The sequence below is a fragment of the Kogia breviceps genome, chromosome 8 (assembly GCF_026419965.1).
Source record: "Kogia breviceps isolate mKogBre1 chromosome 8, mKogBre1 haplotype 1, whole genome shotgun sequence".
NCBI lineage: Eukaryota > Metazoa > Chordata > Mammalia > Artiodactyla > Physeteridae > Kogia > Kogia breviceps.
The window spans coordinates 88705586-88729897 of NC_081317.1; the positions used below are offsets into that span (position 1 = coordinate 88705586).

At 43.7% G+C, this 24312-nt stretch overlaps 1 protein-coding gene across 3 annotated transcripts in view; it reads left to right on the forward strand.

Moving 5' to 3' along the window:
- Positions 1 to 24312, forward strand: part of RGP1 (RGP1 homolog, RAB6A GEF complex partner 1) — a 37056-nt gene that overhangs the window by 6837 nt on the left and 5907 nt on the right. The window lies entirely within an intron of this gene.

Below are 24312 nucleotides of genomic sequence, written 5' to 3' on the forward strand. Positions count from 1 at the left end.
TCCTCCTACCCACAGGGCCGATCACTTTGGCATTTATTCTATTTTTCCTTGTAAGTCTCTAGTTCCATTTACCCCCAAGACTCCCACTCCCTGCCACCCAGTGGTTCAGATCCAACTACTTCTGGCTGACTTTTCTAGAGGGCTACCCTTCCTCTCACCTCCTCACCATTCAGAAACAGCTTCGCCAGTCCACCCCAAACTCCCTATCTGTTTTCTTCCAAGAAGACAGCTTAAGTGGCTGGAGATGCGGACTGCAGTGCACCTTCACCCTAGTCAGATCTGATATCCTTTCCATTTCAGAGGAACACCAAGAGAAAAAAAGAAAACCCACAGAGGAGCAAGGTGCCCTGATGTAGGCTGGCGTGTGGGAGGCATGGCCTTGGACTGCTCTGGGCTGGAGCAGGTGGATTAGAAGGCCTGACTAATAGAAGGGCCCAGAAGTCTTGTCAGTGGTGTATAGCTCTGCTGGTGCCTTTGTGGGGCACCGGCTGACACCCTTGATGTTTGGACCATAGACTACCTTCTGCTCCTGCATCCTGGAGCCAAACCAATAGGGGGCGGATACGAGGGGGGAGCTAGGGAGCTTGAAGGTTGTGGTGGTGGTCATGCTGTAGGCAGGGGGGGCCCGATGGGGATTGGTGTGTGTGAGGTCATGGGACAGGAGAGGTGAGAGTTAGCCGCCTGTAATGAAGATGAGGTAGGCATATAGGGGCAGGAGTAGGGGGCTTCTGGAAAGAAGGGCTGAGGCGGAGCCAGGAGCCCTTTCCCAGAAGTTGGGTGGGGGAGAGGGCGGCGGGAAGGTGTTTGAACCCGCTTCTTGCACGCCTGCTGGTATGCGCGCTCGCGTGTGCATCTGCCTAGCTTCTCGGGGCCAGAGGCCACGCTTGTGGTTGCCGCGTGTGTTGGGGGCTGGGGGTTCTGTGGTCAGGGCTCAACTCCGCGATGCCAGTTGCTGGGGGGCGCGGCGGCTGCCTCTCGGGCCGGGAGGGGGCGGCTGGCGAGCGCTGCCCACGCGGGGACAGAAAAACATCCGCCGGAGGCTCGGCTGGGCGGCGCTCCAGCAGCTCCGGGCAGGTGCGCGCAGGGAGGAAGTGAGCGCATTCCGAGCCTCCAGCCGCTGGCCCTTCGGTGAGTCACCGCCGACCCCCCCGCCGGATAGGATAGGAAGGACTGGCAGCGGCGGCGGGGAGGTTTGGGGAGTGGAGCCCTGAGGGGCAGCTGGGCTGGCGTGGGGAGCCCGGGGAGGGTCGTGGAAGCGCCCGAGAGAGTTGGGAGGAGGGCCCCGAGGGGTCCGGGTCTGGGTTTCGCCCAGGCACGAAGCACCTAACAGACACCCACAGACCCGCAGAGCTTGTGACTGCCCGGGGAGGCGGGCGAGTCCCCGGGGGAACACAGGAGCCGAGGGAGAGGGGCCCCGGGGCAACACCGAGAGAGTCGGGGAGGAAAGACCCGGAAAGGGCCGGGAGGAGTGCGGGGCTACGGAGCGAGAGCGCTGTTGGCTGGAGTGCTGGATAGGCCTGGGCCAGCCAGAGCCTTAGATGGAAGGAAACTTCCACCCAGGCGGGAAAAGGGAAATGGACACACACACACACACACACACACACACACACACACACACACACCCGAGATAAGGTCCGTCCAGAGGCCGGTGCGCTCCGAGAGTGAGAGATAGGTTAGGGAGTAGCGGGAGTTAGGGCTCTTTGGGTACAGTTGTGGCGAGGTCACTAAAGGCTTTGAATGCCGAGATGAGGAATTCGGATTGGCCTCGCAGGCAGAAACGATGGACTCTAAGCAGTAGTGAGGAGCTTAAACGCAAGGTTATCTGTGTCTAGCACTACTGCCGCCTTCAGTCTTTGCCAAAAGATTAGGCACTGATCTTCTAATTTTTATGGTCATTTAAAATTGCATGACTACATTTATCAAGCAATTTAAGGAATTTCGTTGAATTTTTAAAAATAGAAAAGTTGAAGAATCTGATTCAGTATTTGATTTAAAACCCAAAAGTGAGACTACCAAGATTAGTTATATGGCGTCGAGTCTTTTCCTTTGTCTTGCTTTTGTGCCATTTTCCCCTCACTGATGTGTGGGATTTCTTGTGTTGTTAATGCTTCAGTTCTATGTCAGTAGCATAGCAGTTCTAGTTTTCCTCTCCCTCATCTTACGGTTTTTACTTTTAACTTTAACTTTTGTCTGTGCAGCCCTTTAACTTGCACTATGTATCCTAAATCCAGTAAAACATTTCATTGGGCTACAGTATAGAAAGATAAGTAACTCAGCTTTACCATATATGTTAGGTTACTTATTATCTTCTGTGGACATGTATGTAACTATATAAAGTTTCTATATTTACCCTGTGGCTGATAGAGAGATACAGTTAAAATTGTTATTCAGGATAGTATTTCTATAAACAGAGCAATTTATTAGTCTTGTTTCTCTTCTAAAATCAACTCTACAGTGTCAGAAACTGACACTAATTCTATCATGATCTTTTAAATTGATGTTATCTTTGGCCAAAGGCAATTACAAGGATTAGGATTGTTATAATTTATTTTAAAGATCCTTAAATTCTAGTTACCTTTGGCCCCAAGCAAGAAAATCTGGGTCAGTTAATTTTTTAGAAAGAATATAATTTCCCACTCTTGGCCCTGTTGTTTTCTCCTGTGGTGTTTCAGCCCCAGCCCTACCTTATTCCTAGTGGCCTTTGCCTTCATTCCTTCTTTGCTCTGCTGGGCATCTTTAGAGGAAAACTTCACAGCAACTTCCTCTACCATAAATTCTCTCCCTTCCCTCAACTCTACACTTCTCTTTGCCAACATACACCACTGCTTCTTCACTGTTTTTGTTTTTTTTAAGCCTACAGCCCTTTCTGGCCCTTCTCCATCTTAAACTCTCTTATGTTGAAATCTGTTTCTTCCTTTCTCTTTGGTAAGACCCCGGATTTTTAAAGGGTTAGGCTTTATTTATTCTGCATGATCCACTTCTGTCTTCCTTCCTCTTCTATCACTTTTTTCTCATTCTGGACTCTTTGTACACTCTATTATGCTTGCTTTCAGCAAGGCTTCAACTTTCTCCTTGTGATTAAACATTCTTCCTCTATATACAATACAGCACAAGATGCTTATGCTTCCATTCTGTTTCCTACAAGAAAAAAAAGTCGCCAAATTCACATCTACTTCAGTCTCGCCTTCCAACATTTTGCATACAGAGTCATGACGTGGCTATTATTGTAAAGTCCATTGAGTGACCACTTAAGCTTGGTGTCGTGCTAGGTACTGTACAGTGCATTTCATAATCCTGATGCCAGATTCCTAAATGCTTACCAATAATGGATGTTATCACGTGTATGCATGAATGTTCTCATATATGTACACACACCAAAGTACACAGATAATAGAACCATAAGTCAGTAAATGACTATGTATATTCAGTATATTACATTATAATCAAGCCAATTACATTTTGGGGTGGAAGATGAGGATGAGTAAGTTCATAGCTAGGATAGAAGGTTAAGAGACAGTATCCTTTGGCATTCTGTATTCAGACGAGAAGGAGAGGAGAGAGTCTTGCCTGTGGAGATCAAGAGACTGTTTGAAGGTGGCTGAGTTTCAGGAGTTGAGAGAGATGACTTGTAAGGCTGTGGTGAGAGGCAGGAGGATGGGATGAAGGGGCCAGAGTCCCAAGAACAGGCAGTTGCTGTACCCAAACAGCTCATATTCTCTCTGGCAGAGAATATAAAAGATTCTTTGGTTGTGGTACTGGTTTCAGCTATAGTCAGGTTTCTCTTGATAACCTGTATTGAAGTTTTCCGGCCTTGTCTCTGCACCATTAGAACCATTCTTACCAATTTTTTCTTTTTAATTTTTTCCTGCTTATAAATCAGTACATAAATGATAGCCCCACCACTAATAATTAACCCCCAGCTAACCATCATTAATTTTGAGGAAGTTACTTATCCACTTATATGCTTCAATTTTGCCTGCCTGCCCCACAGTCTACTTGTGGTAGTAGTGACTTTTAAAATGCCAGTTATGGCTCTCACTTTTATCTCATTTGTAAATTGCTCTTTTCTTAAAATTGTAGACGCAAAACTAGATGCTGAGAAGGCATCTAGTTCTTTGTTATCTCTGAAATATGACCAAGGAGGTCTTTGCTTAACTGTCTCTACTGAATGCAGTGGATTACTGCCACCTGTGCTGAAGTTGGCCCATTCTATTGTCATCTAGCTTTAGGTACTAGAGGGTTGTTCAGCTAAGTCTGCCTTGCTATAGCATCTCATTTTTTTCCCCCGCAGTTCTGCTCTGTGAAACATATGGGAAGAGTCTACTTATTTTTCAATGTGGCAGCTCTTTAAAGATTTGAAAGTGTTTGTATTTTATTAGCTATTCATCTAAGCTTTTTTCTTTACTCCAACACTGTTCAGTAGAACTTACTATGATGATGGAAATGTTCTCTGCCTGTCCTGTCTAAACAGTAGCCACTAGCCACACGTGGCTATTGAGCACTTGAAAGGTGGCTAGTGTGACTGAGGAATGGAATTTTAAATTTTAGTTAATTTAAATTTAAATAGCTGAATGAGGTGAATGAGTCTTGTGTCAGCATAGCTCTAAACTCTGGGAGTTAGTACTCTGTCACATGGCTGTCTTTTGGCTGCTCCAGAAATCTTATGGTCACCTCAGACCTGGTAAAAACATATGTAACTGGGCTCTTGATCTGTCTGGAGGCCAGTCTTACATGTTGTCACAACTAGAAAAAAACACAAATCCAACCCCCAAAGTCCTGATGAGTAATGTCAGTTTTTGTTGGAAGTTTCTTAGAAGGGGTAGAAGATGAAGGTTATATCTCATCTCCCATATCTCAAAAGCAACACTTTAAAAAAATCGCTCATTTATTCTCTCTCCCTGAGAGTCCCTAAAGTACCTCTCCCTTCTCTTCCCTTCCTTCTCAGAAACATCTTTCCCCCTCTTCCTTGAGCCTTCCTCGTCAATGCTCTTTGAGCACACCTCTGCCCCCTTCCCCTTGGAGAAGGGTTCTTGGGTGTGCTTCTCTTCCTCCAACTCCCCTTAGGGAGAGGTAATTCTTATGCCCTAGGCTTGACCTTCCTGGAGCATAACTGCTGCATTACCCGCATTTTTTCCCTGCAAGTCTTCCTGGTGCTTCAGCTTTGCTTCCGCTCTTGGCCCCACGAAGCCAACACAAATAGGGAGGCCTCAGGTTACTAGGACAACCAGGGCACAGGAAACCGTAAAGGCTCAGCACTCCCACAGGCATCACAGACTGGCTGTGCCAGCTCGCTTTCTCCTTAGGGACTCAGTCACACTTCCTAATCCCCATCCCCAAATTACCCAGATTGGAGGATACCCAGGCCTAAGCCACAGACCCCTGATTTTGCAGACCTGGTGGTGGAATATGGAATGGGTGGGATGGGGAATGGTGAATGAAGCTTTCTTACTAACACTGATATTCCAAGTCACCTTGGTGATAATTAACTTTTGTACCAGTGAAAATTACATTCCCCTGAGAGTTGATGAGAGTATAAGCTTTATTTATATTATTTATACTTGCTACATTGGACCTTGAGTCTTGGATCTCTTTGGATCCCTGAGTAGATGTTTTCACAATTTGCTTTGGGTTAAAAGATTTAGCAATCTACTTCTGATACACTGGCACCAGCTAATGTTTGGTAAGAAAATAATGGTTACCAGATAATGAATTTAGGTTCTATTTACACTTTATTATAAAGCCAGTCATTTGTTTCAAGGAAGACCATCTGATTTGATTAAGTCTTGAAAGCTGTGAATAAGTACAGATCTACTTGTACTTAGATGCTCAGAGAATGTTGAATTGATCCAAAACTGGAGCAGGCCGCTTCTGTGGAACATTCCTGGTAGGCCAGAGCAAGAGAGAATAACGGGGGATAAGGTAGACTTGAGAGCTCTTCTCAAACAATTGCAGGACTGTCTTGTGGAAGAGGGGTTAGATTTACTTGGTTTAGCTTCACAAGGTGGAATAAGGACCTTTATTTCAGATGGCAGTGATAGTGGACAATTTTGACTTAATAAGGAAGAACAGTTGAATAGTTAGAGGACCTCAAATTGGAATTAGCTGAATTGTTAGGCAGTGAATTATTTGTGACTGTATTGTTTATATAGAGGTCAGATTACCATTTGCAGAAGCACTGGATGAGATTTTGGACATTTAATTGGATTTGACCTGTAAAGAGAAACAGGCAGATTTATCAGAAGTCAATTCACCCTTTCTCATATGATTCTGTGGCAACTATTGTGGTCAGTACGATTTTCCTAGACCCTTCTGCCAAGTTTACTCACCTGAGTCACTGAATATTAGATTTGGTAGTAGAGTGTTTAGAGACTTCTCTAATGCTATGCACTAGTCCTCTGTTGATTTCCTCAGGAATGCCTCAGAGGTGGCTGAGAGGTGTAATGAAGGAGAGCTGGGGCTCTGAGCCCTTTACCTATGCGGGGAGTGGGGGTTCTGCTGGAAGAATACCCCAAAACTTAAAGGCTCAGTTTAAGGTATTCCAGTTTCTTCATCTTATTGACAGGGAAAAAGATATGGAGCAGGGACGTGTCTTACCAAATGTCACACAGCTAATAAATTTCAGAGCTGGAATTCAAATCTAACTCTTCTAATTCCTATCATTTGTTTCTTCCACTCTACTAGTCTACCTTATTATAATTCAGGAAAAGTTTCTCTCTATTTTTCTGACCACCGCAGTAATCCAGAATTTTATTTCTTCAGATCTACTCTTCTCTATTAGCCACTGAGCTAGTCTCCCTGCTGTCCAATCTCTCCTTCTTCTTGTCTATATTATCTTCACTGTTGCCAAGTTACTCTTCATGAAACATTGTCTTCATCATGAGATTTCCCTGCTCAAGAACCTTTATGTTGCCTGTGAGAACTTTACAGCCTGGCACATAGTTAGCATTCCTTAGGATCCTTGTTCAGCCAGCTGAACTTGAGCCCATTCTCTTATGGGCTGTGTAATAGTGAGATTAACCAAGTCCCACCCTACCGCTAGACTCCAGCTTTGGTAGAATTTTTATGCACATTTTTAATCAGGGATGATGATAAGATACAAAAGAAATAGAAGATCACAGATCTTCTACAGAAGATCTTCTTCTACAGAAGATCAATAAAAAGCAAGTTGTATAATAATACGTATAATATAATCCAATTTATATGACACATGGGTTTTTAAAAAACAAAAATGAGATAAAAAACACACCAAACTGGTGACAGACGTTAACTCTGATGAGGGGGATTAAGAAAAGTTGAGGAGTAGGGGAGGAAGGTGGGAACTTAAAATATGTATTTCTCCACTGAGGAAAGCCTCACAGGGTGGAAGGGAAACCTAAGGAACCAGGCTTGGAAGAACTGCTTAGTTGTCTCGCCTGGCTTCACTGCAAGCCATTTCTTTGCCTCTTGCATCACTCTGAAAGAAATAAAAGTCACATGAGATTATTTGATTGGTCAAGCTTAAGTCAAGGGCCATCTATGGCCCTATCAGGATATAGAGAGAAAGGATCTGGGGGAAGGACCCCCTAGGGAAGCTCCTTGGTTTCTGTCGAGGGAGGGCAAACATTTGATTTTACTCTCCCAACAAGGCTGTACACAGAGCTGGAGAGTCAGTTGCCTGAAAGGACATCAGAGTAGTCTTAGGACGCTGGGGGCTAGAAATGACAAATGTCCATTGACTTCATCACCCGTCGCCCACCTATCTGCCTCTGGATCCTAGGCCTACCTTTTCTTTTGGCTCAACCAAGCCCTCTGGTGTGGTTTGTTTGTTTGTTTGTTTCAAGATGGAAGCGTTTACCTCTCAATTATGTATTGAAGATTTTTTGGGCACGCCTCACAGCATGTGGGATCTTAGTTCCCCAGCCAGGGATCGAACCCATGCCCCCCAGCTGTGGAAGTCTTAACCACTGGACCAGTAGGGAAGTCCCTCTGGTGTGGTTTTAACCTTTACTAGAGAATGAGGGGCAATGAGTTAAGGGGATGGGGCAGAGGAGAAGGGTAAGGTCGGGCAGATAGAGAGGGCAGTTAGCAGGTTTTACTTTGCTTTCTCCCCTTCCTGTGCTTGCACAGAAAGCCTTTTCAGTGACTGACAGTTAAAAAAAAATGATCATAATAAACATTTGTGAGTCCAGTTACAAATAAAAACCTTATCCCTCTGGCTGTCTAACAACCTGCTCCTCTGATGGAGGAGCCATTCTTCCCCTGTGTCATGTAGACTGTGGCCAGGGAGGCATTTCTGTCCCTCTCCGTGTACGTGTCCCTGCCAGCACACACACCAGATGACTGTCTGCAGTATTTGGAAGGTCCAGACCCCAATCAGAGTATGTGCCAAAAGTATTTTGTTTTCTTACAGTGGGGATTCTTCACTTTTGAAGCATTAACCTTCTGATAAAAAATACCTTTCTTCACCTCTTAACATAGCTTAGGCCTGACTTTTTGAAAATTAACTTGAGTTAATCACAAGAGGGTGTGCAAATTCACACTCTAACTTCTGTGAATTGGAAAGCAAATTCCCTGACCTACTCTATTTCTGCTGGTCTGAGAATCCATTCCTCTGGTAAGTTTCAGAAGGCTGATGGATCAAGGATAATCTTATACCACAATGGACTGATTAACCTCTGTAATGACTTATTGGTAACAGAAAAAGACTTATATAGCTCCTTAACTGTTACAGAATAATTATTTTTTTCAACGTTATTGAAATGACAAGATGCACACATTTTATTTATTTAAAAATTTTTTAAAAATATTTTATTTTATTTTTGGCTGCGTTTGGTCTCCGTTGCTGCACGTGGGCTTTCTCTAGTTGTGGCGAGCAGGGGCTGCTCTTCGTTGTGGTGCATGGGCTTCTCATTGCAGTGGCTTCTTTTGTCGTGAAGCACGGGCTCTAGGTGCACAGGCTTCAGTAGTTGTGGCACACGGGCTTAGTTGCTCTGTGGCATGTGGGATCTTCCTGGACCAGGGCTTGAACCTGTCTCCTGCATTGGCAGGCGGATTCTTAACTGCTGTGCCACCAGGGAAGTCCAATGCACACATTTTAAGTGTGTAATCACTGAATTGTGACAGATGTTTACACCCGTGTAATCATCTCTGCAGTCAATATGTAGAACATTTCTCTCACCCTCCCCAAATTCTCCTGTTGCCCATTGCAGTCAGTCTCCTCCCACCCCACCCCAGACATCCACTGATCAGATTTCACCATAGATGTTTTGCCTACTGTAGAGCTTCGTGTAAATGGAATCATACGGTATGTATCCTGTGTATGGCTTCTTTAATTCAGCGTTATGTTTTTGCTATCCATCCATGGTTTTGTGTATACCAATAGTTCATCCCTTTATTGCTGAGTAGTATTTCATTGTTGGATATACCACAATTAGTTTATCCATTCACCTGGTGATGGACATTTAAGTTATTTTCCACTTCGAGCTGTGAACGTTCATATACAAGTCTTTGAGGATATGTACACGTTTCTTGGATAAATACCTTGGAGTGAAATCTTAGGTCCTGTGGTAAGTGAATGTTTTTAACTTGATAAAGAAAAAACTGCCAAACTTTTCCAAAGTGGCTGTTCAATTTTACATTTACCAGCATTGTGTGAAAATTCCAGTGTTCTGCATCTCCATCAGCACTTGGTATTGTCAGTTAAAAAAAAAAAAATCATCATTCTAGTAGCTGTGTAGTGATATCTCATTGTGGTTTTAGTTTGCATTTTCTCAACGATTAATGATACTGAACATCTTTTCATGTGCTTAGTTGCCACCTGTGTCTTATATCTGGTGAAGTCTTTTTAAATCTTTTGCGCATTTAAAGAATTAGAGTGTTTGGCTTCTTGTTATTGCATCGTAAGAGTTCTTTATATATTCTTTTCATTATAAAGGTTTTAAAATATTCTGGATACAAGTCCTTTGTGAGTATATGAATTGAAAATATTTCCTCATTCAGTGGCTTGCCTTTTTATTTTCTCTACGGTGTCTTTGGAAGAGCAGAAGTATTAAATTTTGGTGAAGGTGTAATTTCTTACTTTTTTCTTGTCTAGTTAGTCCTTTTTGTGCCCTGCATAAGAAATCAAAGTCACAAAGATTTTCTCTTGTGTTTTCCTCTATATCCAGAAGTTTTATAGTTATGACTTTCACATTTAGGTCCATTTATGTTTATGATCCATTTTTGTCACTTCCTTAACTTTGTCCTCACTGCATAACAGATGCAGTAGGAAAGGGGGAATCTAAAATAAAGATGATTACCTCTCTCAAAAACAGATATATTGTAGAACAAAATATTAAACTTTTCTTTGGTGTATTGTTGTCTTCATCTAATACTATGTATTAACTATTCATTAGTAAAATATGTATCATCAACTCCTGTGAGTCAGGCACTGGAGATACAGCAGTGAACACACTAGACACTGTCCTTGCTCTGTGGAGTTTACATGTTAAGGGGACAGGTTGGGTTTTAGTGAGCATCCATTGTATGCATGGCAAAGTCAAGAAGATGTTACTGCCTCTATCTGTGATTCCTTCATTGAAGGAAGTATTTCAGATCCTTGGCAATCTGCTTAATCTTATTGTATGATAGAGCAGGAACCTCTTTCCACAAAGGGTCACTAATCTGTAGAGAAAAGGGAATCTTGGGCTGCATACAGCCCGCTATAATGCAGTAGGGGAAGTGGTGTAGCAGTACAGGATGGAAAATGGTAATAAATGGTCTCATGCTCCTGTTACTGATGAGGTATGGTGACTGGACTTAATGCTCTCTTCCTTGGTTTAAGCTAAGCGTTTTGTTTTTGTCTCTAATCCTATTTTTGATGTCTTTTTGCCAAAAAGAGCTCACTGATTGTATCTTCAGAGAACTCTTCGATCTCTTTCCTGATAGCCAGAATGCCAGATATCTTCTATAACTAACCATTCGTATGTTCTTTAAAACCAGTCATAATTTATTTGTGTTAACTATACCACCATTGTTCAAGCCACCTCAAGTGTAAGTAATAAGTGCCATTTATTATTAACATTTATAAACTAGTACTAATATTAGATAACCAGATAATAAGTGGTGTTAATTCAGAGTAGGTTGAGACCACTGTGGCCTACGCTGACCTTTAAAGAAGAAATAAAGCTTGAGGGGCTTCCCTGGTGGCGTAGTGGTTGAGAGTCCGCCTGCTGATGCAGGGGATACGGGTTTGTGCCCTGATCTGGGAAGATCCCACATGCTGCGGAGCGGCTAGGCCCGTGAGCCATGGCCGCTGAGCCTGCGCGTCTGGAGCCTGTGCTCCGCAATGGGAGAGACCACAATAGTGAGAGGCCTGCATACCGCAAAAAAAAAAAAAAAAAAAAAAGCTTGAACTAGTCCTGAAAGATAAGTAGGATTTTGGTTGATAATAAAGAGGGTGGATTAATTTGGATTAATGGATTTGAGGAAAAAGAGATTAAGGACCAGCACATACACCATTCATGGTATAACTCCTCTATCATCTAGCCATAGCAAATGTCATCAGTCCATCATGGCACTCATTCTTGCTGAGCCTGGACACAGCCTTGGTAAAATTAGAACTAGATAATAAGAAAAAAAAAGTGTAGACATTAAATGGAGAGATTTTGAAAGAGGTATCAGTGAAAATGTCTGACCCTGGAGGTTAAGATGTGGGGCATCTCCCATGTGCAACCGGGAAGCTCTTGGTACAGAGACTGTGAAGGGTTTCTGTTGCATCTGTGCTGAAAATACAAGCATCTGAGGGGTGTGATAGGCATCACAACCAGGCTCAGAAAGATAGTGCCAGGGGACTTCCCTGGTGGTCTGGTGGTTAAGAACCTGCCTTTCAATGCAGGGAATATGGGTTCGATACCTGGTCGGGGAACTAAGATTCCCACATGCCGTGGGGCAACTAAGCCCGTGTGCTGCAACTACTGAGCCCATGTGCTCTGGAGCTCGCGTGCCACAACTAGAGAGCTCACGCGCTGCAACTTCTGAGCCCGCGTGCTCTGGAGCCCGAGCACAACTAGAGAGAAGCCTGCACGCTACAATGGAAGATCCCGCATGTGGCAACTAAGACCTGACACAGCCAAAAAAAAAAAAATAATAATAATAATAATAAGAAGAAAGATGGTGCCGGGGAAGACAGTGCAACTTAGTTTGCTGGAGGGGGCCATTCAGGCTGTTTCTAGGCTGGGAGAGATGCTAGAGTTATACCAGCCAGCAGAATAAACAGCAAACAGGCAAAGGAACGTTGCTCTGGAGATCTAGGAAGCCAGAGGACCACCAGGTCAAGGAGTTCAACTTTCTCCTGCTGCTACAAAATCCCCTTCCCCTCGTACATCCAGATCCATCTCCAGCTAGAGAAGCAGGGGAGAGAGACGTGGCTATGTGAGAGACTGAGCGATTTTTATTCAAGAGAGTCTGAGCAGTACCTTAAAGACTTTAAATGATCAGACCTGAGTACATTAAACTGGTTCAGGGACTTCTGAAGGACATGGTGTCAGCAACTGTGAAGATGTACAAAACCTTTATGTGAGTAGAAGGTGTCAGTCAGCTCATCTACCACTTTTGATGAGGTAAGGCAGAACTGAATGAGGAATGATGCAGGCCTGTGCACATGTTTCCAAGAGGGGCTAATTGGGCCCATCTGAGGTAGGTTAGGATGGATGCTCAGTGCACTCAGATTCAGGGGGACTGCTTACCCATGTGTACCTGCCTTAGCACTACCAATGTCCCCGCACTGGCTGGACCCATGACCAAGGAGGAACCATGTGACTGGAACACATCCACTACACCTGACCCGGTCAAACCTGTGAGGACAGATTCCTGAGATCTGCTATTTCCATTGGTATCTACCTTTTACCTGACCTCACTCATCCTGAGGAGACCATTTTTTTTGGGAGTCATCCAAATTTCTTGGATTTTGTCATTTACTCATTTTCTCATTTATTCTAATATTAGTTGAGTCTGTTATGCCATACACTGTGCTAGGCACTGAGGATACAGTATTTTGTAGCGGTAAGGAAATAAACACATAACTATAATGAAGTTTGAGCAATATTAAGTTTGAAAAATATTACTAAGAAAGTACAGAACATTATTGGAATACACATTTTGGGGGGACCTCATCTACAAAGGAAGTAGTGATGTTTACGCTGTGACCTTTAGAATGATTTTGAGGTGATCAGGTGAAAGGTGGGAAGAATGTTTCAGGCAGAGGGAACAGTATGTGCGAAGGTGACAGATATGAAAGGAATGAAAGAAGTTCAGTGTATCTGGAGCCTTGAGGGGGAGGGGAGGGATGTGATGTGAGATGAGGCTGAAGAGATAGGCGGGGACCAAATCATTGAGCACCGTGAAATCCATACTAAGGTGTTCGTAGTTCTTCCTACTACGCAGAGGCCATTCAAGTGTTTTTATGCAGAGGAATGGCGTTGCCAGCACTGCATTATGGCTGTTCTATACACAGAAAACTGGCGAGGATCAACACTAGATGCTGGGAGACCAGTTAAGGGGCTGTTGCATTGGTCCAGGTGAAAGACGATGGTGGTTTGGACTCCACAGGGTAGAGGCAATGGAGGTATATCCAGCAAGACATGGATGTGGAGAGTAAGGGAGATGGAGAATTCAAGGATGACTCAGGTTTTTGGCTTGAGCATGTGGGTGGATGGTGGGTCATTTACTGAGTAAGAGAACAATGGGGTGGGAAGATATTTGGGGGGAAAATCACGTGTCAGGTTTTGGACACAGCAGTTCGAAGTGCTTGCAAGGCCATCAAGTGAAGAGATCCAGTAGGCAACTTTAGAGCTGACAGAAATGGACTGGTGATTCATTCTTGGCCTATAGAAATGGTCATTGGAGTTATGGGTATAGATATAATTGTAGACAAGAGAGTTGGGTGGAGAAAATCTAGAGCCTCAAGGAACACCAGTCAACCCAAGGGACAGGTAGAGAAGGAAGAGTCAGTCAGAGACTGAGAGAGAACTGCCAGGTGGTTGGAAGGAACCAGCAGTGTGGTATCACAGAAGATGTGCCACTACAGTTTGCTCTAGAGATGTGTCAGAGCGTTTGGCTGGACTCCTGATGGTGCTGAAGTTACCTATAATGTTTGATGGGGTGGGTGGGCTACAGAGGACCAGAGGAGCACACCTGGAGCTCCCCACCTACCTTAATAACCCGGCAGCCTTCTGCCTGTCGAATCTGAAGAAACCTGGACTCCAGGAGGTAGCAGGAGCTCAGAGGAAGGAAATGGTTCTCACACAGATGTATTACCATCAAGCCTCTGCCTTTAACCTGGTGAGGTTCGGAAGGATCAGAGTGAATCCCAGTCTATGGACCTGAGCCCTCCCACAGATTTTGTTGCATTCTTATCACTTCTTAGAAGTGTATCCTCATCATTTTTTTTTCTTTTTCTGTCTTTGCCACTCTGATTCTGATGCCCAGTTGGTTCCCCTTGGTTCCTGATCTTTGATTTAGTTTGGCTTGCTCTCTCTTTCCGAGGAATAACTTTCATATATACATAGTTCTTTTTTAAAAAATTTTATATTGGAGTATAGTTGATTAACAATGTGTTAGTTTCAGGTGTACAGCAAAGTGATTCAGTTATACATACACCTGTATTCTTCTTTTAAAGTATTTAAAATTTTTTTAAAAAAAATTTATTTTATTTTTGGCTGCATTGGGTCTTCGTTGCTGCACGTGGGCTTTCTCTCGTTGCGGGGTGAGCAGGGGCTACTCTTCGTTGCGGTGCGCAGGCTTCTCATTGCAGTGGCTTCTCTTGTTGCGGAGCATGGGCTCTAGGTGCACGGGCTTCAGTACTTGTGGTGCACGGGCTTCAGCATTTTTGGCACACGGCCTCAGTAGTTGTGGCTTGCGGGCTGTAGAGCGCAGGCTCAGTAGCTGTGGCACACGGGCTTAGTTGCTCCACGGCATGTAGGATCTTCCCTGGACCAGGGCTTGAACCCGTCTCCCCTGCACTGGCAGGTGGACTCTTAACCACTGCGCCACCAGGGAAACCCCCCATGTATCTATTCTTTTTCAAGTTCTTTTCCCATTTAGGTTATTAAAGAATATTGAGCAGAGTTCCCTGGTTATACAGTATTGGTTATCTATTTTAAATGTAGCAGTGTGTACATATATATATACTTCTAATAACCCCTCTGCTTGACTGGCAAGCCCTGGAAGGTGCCTCCTTGTGCTTATAATAAGCAGTCACCACCGAGCACAGCCCAGTTTTATAGGCCTAAATAAGTGTGGATGCTTCCTTTACCCCCTCTAGAGGTGTTAGTTGCTCTGAGCCTTGGAAGTTCAGTTCTCAGTCATCTCCTTCTCTTCTGTTTTGCTTGGCTGAAGCATATTTATTAGCTAGATTTTAAGGTGGTTCTACCTTTCAGTGAAACTTGGCTTTTATATCTATTATTCTGGGCTAGTATCTGGGCCCAGTCTTGTTCATGGCCTTAAGGCTTTTGATGGCTTTTCCTGTGGAGTAATATTCTGTGGAGCTTTCTACCATGTGCTTTCTTTCCTGCCAGGATTAGTCAAAAATTAGCCCCAAATTGCTACCCTCCTATTCCAAAAGTCTGTAACCTTTATGTTCCATGTATTGGGTCTGAGGGATGACTGCAGCCCTTAGCTTATTTCAGGACCCATGATTAACATACCCTGGGTCTAAATAATGAATTTGTAAGCCCAGTGGTGGCTTGTAATTTCTATATAGAAGCTTAAGGGCAGAAATTTGATTGAAAGAGGAGGGAGGTGGTTAGAAGATTCATCTTGAAGCTGAGTCCAAAGAGTAATGTGATCAGCTGACTAGGACTGACCACCAGAAAAATAAAAAACAAAGATATGATTAATAAAAATATGTACTTTGTTCATATAAGTGAGTTTTATAAATATAGGATCTAGGGCCTTTAAAAAATATTTTGTAGGCTAATTATTTCATTTACTTATTTTCTTCCTTCCCCAAAGTATGATACCATTAACCTGAGAATTTTAAACACATGCTTTGCTGACTTTTTCTGTTTGTATTTTTTTAAAAAATTTATTTATTTATTTAGGCTGCACCAGGCTTAGTTGCGGCATGCGTGAGGGATCTTGTTCCCCAACCAGGGAATGAACCCGGGCTCCCTGCATTGGGAGCGTGGAGTCTTACCCGCTGAACCACCAGGGAAGTCCCTATTTGTGTATTTTTATTTGGTTTACTTTATGGGACGGGTGAAGGAGTTTACTGCCATTGATGCCAACAACTCTTCCTCAGTTCCTCCAAGCAGTCTTTTCCTTGGTAAGTTATACTGTAAAATTCTAATCATTACTGTTTTGCAATATCAAAATTTCTTATATATGTAGCAATGACAGCACACATGCCCACACCCAGGGAAACAAGGTCATGTTCCACCTGAAATTATCTCCACTGAGGTGCTAGATCACGCCATGATCGTGGATGAACTCTCCGAGGAAATGAGTATGGGAAGAAGAATGCCCAAAGCGGAGGACCAGAGCGTTGGTGGGGGCATGGGGGTGGGGGGGATGGCCACAGTTCAGAGGAGGAAGAGGATCTGCACCACAGTGAGCGATCAGAGGACGCTGAGATGGAAGGATGACTAGGAGGATGGGCTGTGGTGGAAGCCATGGTAAGAGATTTAAGAAGAAGGTGTTGGCCGACAGTGTCAAATGTGTTCGAAGTATGGTGGAGGAACTTACCGTCCCCTGTAAAGTAGGAACTTCACTGGGTTCTTCCTCATCTCTATTATTTATAAAAATTTTACACTATTCAATTCTATTCAACAAGTATTTACTGAGCTGCATACTAACTGTGGTGGGGTTGTATAAAAGAGGTAGAGGGCTTCCCTGGTGGCACAGTGGTTGGGAGTCCGCCTGCCGATGCAGGGGACGCGGGTTCGAGCCCCGGTCTGGCAGGATCCCACATGCTGTGGAGTGGCTGGGCCCATGAGCCATGGCTGCTGAGCCTGTGCGTCCGGAGCCTGTGCTCCGCAACGGGAGAGGCCACAACAGTGAGAGGCCTGCGTACCACAAAAAAAACAAAAAACAAAAAACGAGGTAGAAAGTGTTTTAAAGTAATATATCTTTATAAATAAATATACTAGTTAATTTGTACATAAAAACTCCATCAGTTTGGAATGGTATATTTGTTAAATGGAAACTACAGACCTATTTCAGTGACATTTGAAGAAACATCTTTTGGTATCCTTTCATCCCTGTGATACCTTTTTTAAAAAATCCTCATCTAATTTTTTCTTATTATAAAAGTGATACATAATCATTGAAAATACAGTTATATGTAAAATTCTGACTCATCCCCAAAAGATAGTGATTCTTAACATTTTGATTTATATCATCCCAGGTGTCTACTATGTAATTATATGTGTGTGTGTGTTTAATGAAACTGGGCTCATTCCATACATTTTTCAACTTTCTGTTTTCACTTAGTGATATATTGTGAACAATCTTTGATATCACACATCTCTGAAACAATGTTTAGTGGGCTGCTTGGATTTTAATGTATGAGTGTAACATAATTTAATTATACAATGTCCTATTATTAGAAACTTAAGATCTTTCCTAATTTTTCATTATTACAAACAGTGCTGTATTGAGTATCTTTGAAGCTAAATCTGTGATTGTTTTCTTTAGTTAAAATTCTTGAAGTGGAATTGATGGGTTAATGGTAATATTTTAAAGGCTTTTGATGGAAATCACCAAGTTGCTTTCTAAAGTTGTTCCAGATTGTACTCCCACTAGTAGTATGTGAGAGTACCATTTTCCTACACACTTGTTAGCATCAGGTATTATTATATCAAAAAACCTTTTTTATAGGTGAAAAAATAGTCCTGCATTGTTATTTCAGTTTTATAGTCATTTTATATGTGTGTGTGTGTGTGTGTGTGTGTGTGTGTGGTGTATGCATATATATATTCATTGGTGACAAATACTTATTCTTCGAAGATAAATTTTATTAAAACAGAAGTGTTTTAACAAGGTGAATGATCCGATCCATCTTGGTAGTACAGTTTTTGACTGAATGTAGATGTGACCCTGAAGTGGCCATATCCCAGTTCTGTCACTTACTAACTGGGTAATCTTGGGCGATTGGTTAATGCCTCTAGGCCTCAGAGTCTTTACCAAATGAGCACTATAATAGTACCTGTCTTAGAGAGTTGTTAGGCTGATTAAATGAGACAACTAGATGCAAAACGCATGGCCCAGTAGTTGGTATACGGCACAGAATAAATATTAGCAGTAGTCATTGATGAGCCTGATTTTCTCGTGTGGTCTCAAATTGGCTGAAGGCAGCATCAAAAGTGAAGTTTCAGAAGCAGTTTTTTAAAGGCATCATCTTGGGAGTGATCATCTAGACTCCAAAGGATACTGTTCTTTCCATCAACAAATACTGTAGGTGCTGAGAGGATCCAAAAACGAATAAAACATGTCTTCTGTTTTCAAGTAGCTTACTGACTCACAGGAGGGATGAGATGTACCCTAATATGAGGCAGAAAGCGAAAGCCTCTCAGAAGAGATCAGACAGAGCACAGTGAGGGTTCAGGTGAGAGACAGTTCTCTAACAGATGGCAGCAATATTTGAACCAGACCTTGAAGAAGGGTTAGGATTTGAATTTGTGAAATATGGGATGGGAGTGGGGAGGGTTTTCTTGGCAGAAGGAATCACCTGAGCATGAAGGCAAGTAAAGCTGGACATAGAAATCTAGGTGTTATCAACCTCTGGCACTAGCTAAAACCGTGGAAGTGGATAAATGTGTAATTGGTATAAATTGCACAAGTCACAGACTTGGAGGTGTAGAGATTTTAACTTTTGCTTTTAGAACTGGTATCCCCCCGCTCTCCACTGAGAGAGGAAAGCTTACTCTCGTACATTTCAGGTATATATCTCTGGGCATTCTACCAGTTTAGTTCTATCCTTCAGAATTTGAATTCAAGGATGCAAGCCAGGCACTTGTAGGGAGGCTTGTATCCTTGTTATGGGTCTCATCTTGGTCATTTCCTCCCTCTGCAACAGCTTGTCACGTTCTCCTCTCCCCATAGCTGGTCCTTTTAAAAATTTTTATTGGAGTCTAGTTGATTTACAATGTTGTATTAGTTACAGGTGTACAGCAAAGTGGATCAGTTATACATATATCCACTCTTTTTAAGATTCTTTTCCCATACAGGTCATTACAGAGTATTGAGAGGAGTTCCCTGTGCTATACAGTAGGTCCTTATTAGTTATCTATTTTATTTTTATTATTATTTTTTGCGGTACGCGGGCCTCTCACTGCTGTGGCCTTTCTCGCTGCGGAGCGCAGGCTCCGGACGCGCAGGCTCAGCGGCCATGGCTCACGGGCCCAGCCGCTCCGCGGCATGTGGGATCTTCCCGGATCGGGGCACGAACCCGCGTCCCCTGCATCGGCAGGCGGACCCTCAACCACTGCGCCACCAGGGAAGCCCAGTTATCTATTTTATATACAGTAGTGTGTGCATTTGTCAGTCCCAGTCTCCCAGTTTATCCCTCTTGCCCTTTTCCCCCCAGTGACCATAAGTTTTGTTTTCTACATCTGACTCTATTTCTGTTTTGTAAATAAGTTCATTTGTACCATTTTTTTAGATTCCACATATAAGTGATATCATATGGTATTTGTCTTGCTCTGTATGACTTCCTTCACTCAGTATGAAAATCTCTAGGTCCATCCATGTTGCTGCAAAGGGCATTATTTTGTTTTTTTTATGGCTGAGTACCAACAGCTGGTTCTAAGACAATGATGGCCAGTGGTGGTTTTGATGGATGGTGCATAGATAACTCCTTAGAGACACATCCACTGTCTACTTCACCACAAGCAGGTGAACCCTGCACATCCTCTTGCTGTTTCAGAGACTCTTAGGGTTGGCACTCCAGCTCACTTTCCCTTCTAAAGCCTACAGTTCCCTCTGGCCCCTTCTCTCCACTCCCGGGTCCTTAGGAGACTCAGCCTTCTAGCATCCCGCACCCCCCATAATAGTACATGCACCATCCCTGAGAGGCTGGCCACTGGAGCTCTGGACAAGGCAGGCTGCCCAGGTCCATCACTGGATGATCCAATGGGTAGACTAGATGTGTGCTTAGGGCACCAGCAAAGCAGGGCCACAAAATAGATTTGGAGGAAAAGATTTTGATATATTTTTCAAATGTGAAAGTAGTTACTGTGGGAAAAAAATCAAATTTATTGTACTTCTTTATATTTACATTGTATTATATTGTAAGTGTAAAGGACTGATTTTATTAATTTTTTTAGTGGGTGGAATACCATAATCTTTCAGTGTTTGGGGTTTCTAAAGACCCTAATTTGGCCCTATGCAGGTCTAGTCTCCTCTTTGACTCATCCGAATTTTAAGGGGGGATTGTCCTTGCTCTTGTCAGTGGCCCCTTCCCCAAATTATCCTGAGGACAGGGAAGTAGGAAGTCCATAATGCTCCTTTCTCTCTCTTTTCCCCAACTCTTTTTCTCTCCTGATTTCCTGTGTTCTTTTGGAAGAAGAGGAAAATCAATTCTGTCTCTTCATTCCTCTGTGTAACTCGGTCTGAACTCACACCAATAGCAGCAAGCTTTGAATTTAGCAATGTTGGAATCGGGGTCTTTGCTCTCAATAGCAGTCAGTTCATTTTTGGCTTAGCTGCCACATTTCGAATCCAGCCAGGGAAACAGAAATCACTCTAAGTATTTAAATCAGAGGGAATTTCAACCAGAAAATTAGCTATAAAAGTGAAGGAAGAGCTGGGAAGCCATTCAAGGGAAGGCGAGGCAACCCAGAGATTAGCAACAGCAGGAATCGTCTTATCATCCCTGGGCCAAAGGAACAAGGATGAGTTCGAAGCTGGAACTTGGGAGCGCCTGCCTGAGGGCGGCTGCAGCCACAGGGGACACACAGCTTCTGCTGAAGATGCTGGCCAAGGCAGAGGGAGAAGGGGAGGAAACACTGGCTCCCGCTTCCTTCTGACATTCTTCTGTCAGTGCCCCTCGCTGATGGCATTCAGCAGGGATCCGGGAGCCAAGGGCTCAGTCTGTGAATGTCAGCCTCACTGGAGAGGGAGCGGCGTGGATCTGATAAGAAACAGGCCAAGGACTGAATGGGTGGGTTGGGCCAGCGGGCGCAGGAAGGAGCACGTCACCACTTTGCCACATAAACTGGCTTTTGTCTCTTCCTAGTTAGTACACTTCTTCAGGGTGGGTGAGGCAGGGAACTATATTCTGACTTATTTTTGTGTCCTCTGAAGTCCTTTCAATAAATATTTGTTATATTGAACCGAATTTAACCAAATTTCTAAACTCTCTTTTGGTCATGTATCACTGACTGGCTCCTCCTCTTAGACTTTTCAGTGAGGAGATGAAAATTTTGAAGACCTTTGCACAGTTGCTATGAAAACAAGCAGACTCATTCTCTTCAAACATTTCACCTTTCCAGACTGTGACCTCAAACTGCTGATGGTGGGGGGGGGGGTCTAGTTCCTTTTTGGGTAGGAAATATCCGTAATAATTACCATAATAATTAACATTTATATAATGCCTTACAACTTACAAAGTACTTTTACATTTATTTTCATCATAAGTAGGTTTTAATCTGGGGATCCTGGAATCCGTTTATTTGTCCTCTGTCAGACTAGCGTGAAGCTTAGATTTGAAAGAAAAACATCAGGGTTCTTTTCTTCTCTGCTGAATCACAGATAGTGGGCAATCTTCTCGGCTCTTTTTGTTAGACAGTTTAGTTACTTTCAGTAGCTTGATGGACATGTTCTCAGCTGCCGTTCGTTGGGAGAGACTGGCATCGCATTACTGCTCCATTTTTCTCTCTTAGGGACCTAGCAGGTGTTTGAAGACAGTGACCATCTCATCTACTCCCATGGGGTCTTTGCAGTCATATGTAGCACACCTGTTGTTTTTAGAGCCCTATTCTCATCCAAATATGTATATATGTACAGTTGACCCTTGAGTAATATGGGGTTTAGGGGCACCAACCCTCCAGGCAGTCTAAAATTCATGTATAATTGTAGAGGTGGCTCTCCATATGTGGTTCCTCATCTGCGGATTCAACCAACCATGTAATACTGTAGTACCTATTTAATTGAAAAAAAAATCTGTGTATAAGTGGGTATCCTGGCATGATATGGAAAAATAAGTTGAACAGTGTTAACCAATCAGAATAGTTTGGACTAAACATGTCATTTAGAAAACTGGCATCTGGTGTGGACTGCTTCTGGGTGTATGCACGTCCCTAAATGTCTGACCTTTCAGAATTTGCCTTATCTGCGTAAATAACACTCCTTCCTCCTACATAGAGAACACTGGACTCTCACCTCCTGCTTGCTTTCTCTTAGCCTAAGACTTGTTAATCTGGGGTCCTTTGGCCTTCAAGGGTCTCAGAAGATCTTGGGTCCATGTGCCCCCAAAATGATATGCAAACTTTTGTTTGTAATATATATATGTGCCTTTTGGGGGTGGGGGGTAGGAAGAGAACGTGTCCATGGCTTTCATTCAATGTTCTAACCGCAGCCTGTCTCTGTCTTCTTTCTTTGTTCTGCCTGAACCTTCAACTCCTAGTTCTTTCCCTCACTCAGAAGATGATTTTGCATCTTCATTTAGGCATGCAGTGGAGCCCGTTATTTCATAGAACTTTTCCTTCACTTCAGCATAGTGTAGAAGATATTGAGTCGAATTTTTCCTGTTGCCCTGGAATTGGTGACTAGGGTCTAAAAATGGCGACAAAGAAACACTAAGCACCACACATTCTGGAGAGAGCTGCTAATGGCTGGGGTCAGTCACCCTCTCGAGGGCTTACAAAGAGATAGCAGAACTGGCCCTGGTACCTCTAACCACTAACCCCACCCATCCCTCATCACCTCACCTTGTCCCCAGTCTGTGTGAGGTGTAAGAAGACTCAAGGGAGGGAGTCATGAGCCTACCAGGGAGTACCTCCCCCTCCTTTTGCCCCCCAAACCAAGCAGGAGGGTATCAAAGAGAGTCTACATGAAAGAGAGCCTGATTTCTCATTCCCTGGCTAGACTCTGTGTTTGGACAGTGGACTTGTTTAGCTCTGCATTTATCTGAGAAGAAGAAAGGCAATTAGGTGTGAAAGACAGGGGCTTAGCGGTAGAATAGCCTGTATTCCTTCTGTGTGGCTTAGCAAGGACATGTGAGTTTCTCGTGGTTCCGGGGATACTGAGGAAGATAGCTGGGCTTGAGCCATCTTGCTGGTAGTCCATGCAAGAGGCTGCCTGCTGGACAGAAGCTAGGAGGGTTAAAGGAGGTGACCTAGAGCGGGATTGTTTCCATTAGGGCACCGCTCAGTGGAGAGGCCTCACAAGTGCCCTATAAGAGAGCTGGCATTTTGACATCTGTCAAACAACAGGCTCAGGTGGTCTGTCATCCACAGCCAACAGTGGTTTGTGATGACAACTACCTTATTAAGTGAGGAGACAGTTATCTCTTCCCTCTCTGCTCTCCTCCTGGTTCCCAACCCCTGTAGAGCTAGATCCCTTGTAGAGAACCTTCTAGAGAAGTAGAAGAGGAGGAGAAGCCACAGGAGGGAGCATGCTCTCCTCCCCACTTCAGGTTCCTTCAGCCATGGCTCAGGCTTGGGCTGGAAGAGGGGAGGAGATGAGTTCTGTGTTGGACCTGAGATTGGAGTTTAAATCAATTGGATTGAACTGAATTGTCACATAACTAAAAAGGAGCGGAGAGCTGTGGAATCTGTCTGTGCTATTGTGAGGAGTGGGAAGGAGACATGTCAAGGTACAGATGAAGACTGTGATGGGGTGGGTGGCAATGTTTAAACCTGGCTGAGTTCAGTGCTCAACCAGTAGTTACATTTATCTATCACTAAATCCATCCCTAAATTCATTGTTCCATCTTCCCCTGCAGTCTAAGAGGATATATTTCTTTTTCTGTAAAGTGAATCCCTTCATCTGTACTCTTGTTTGTTCATTGAGAAAACATTTATTTGACACCTTAAATGTATTGCCCCTGTTGAGGTACAAAGATTAAACATGAAAGAATTTTTTCCCTTTTAGAATACACAAACTAGCTGGGTAGGGTAGAAAGTAACTACCTGCTTTAAAAACAGCATCTTAAGGGTTATAAAAAGTGGCCTGGGGCTTCCCTGGTGGCGCAGTGGTTGATAGTCCATCTGCTGATGCAGGGGACACGGGTTCGTGCCCCGGTCCGGGAGGATCCCACATGCCGCGGAGCGGCTGGGCCCGTGAGCCATGGCCGCTGAGCCTGCGCGTCTGGAGCCTGTGCTCCGCAATGGGAGAGGCCCGGGTACCGCCAAA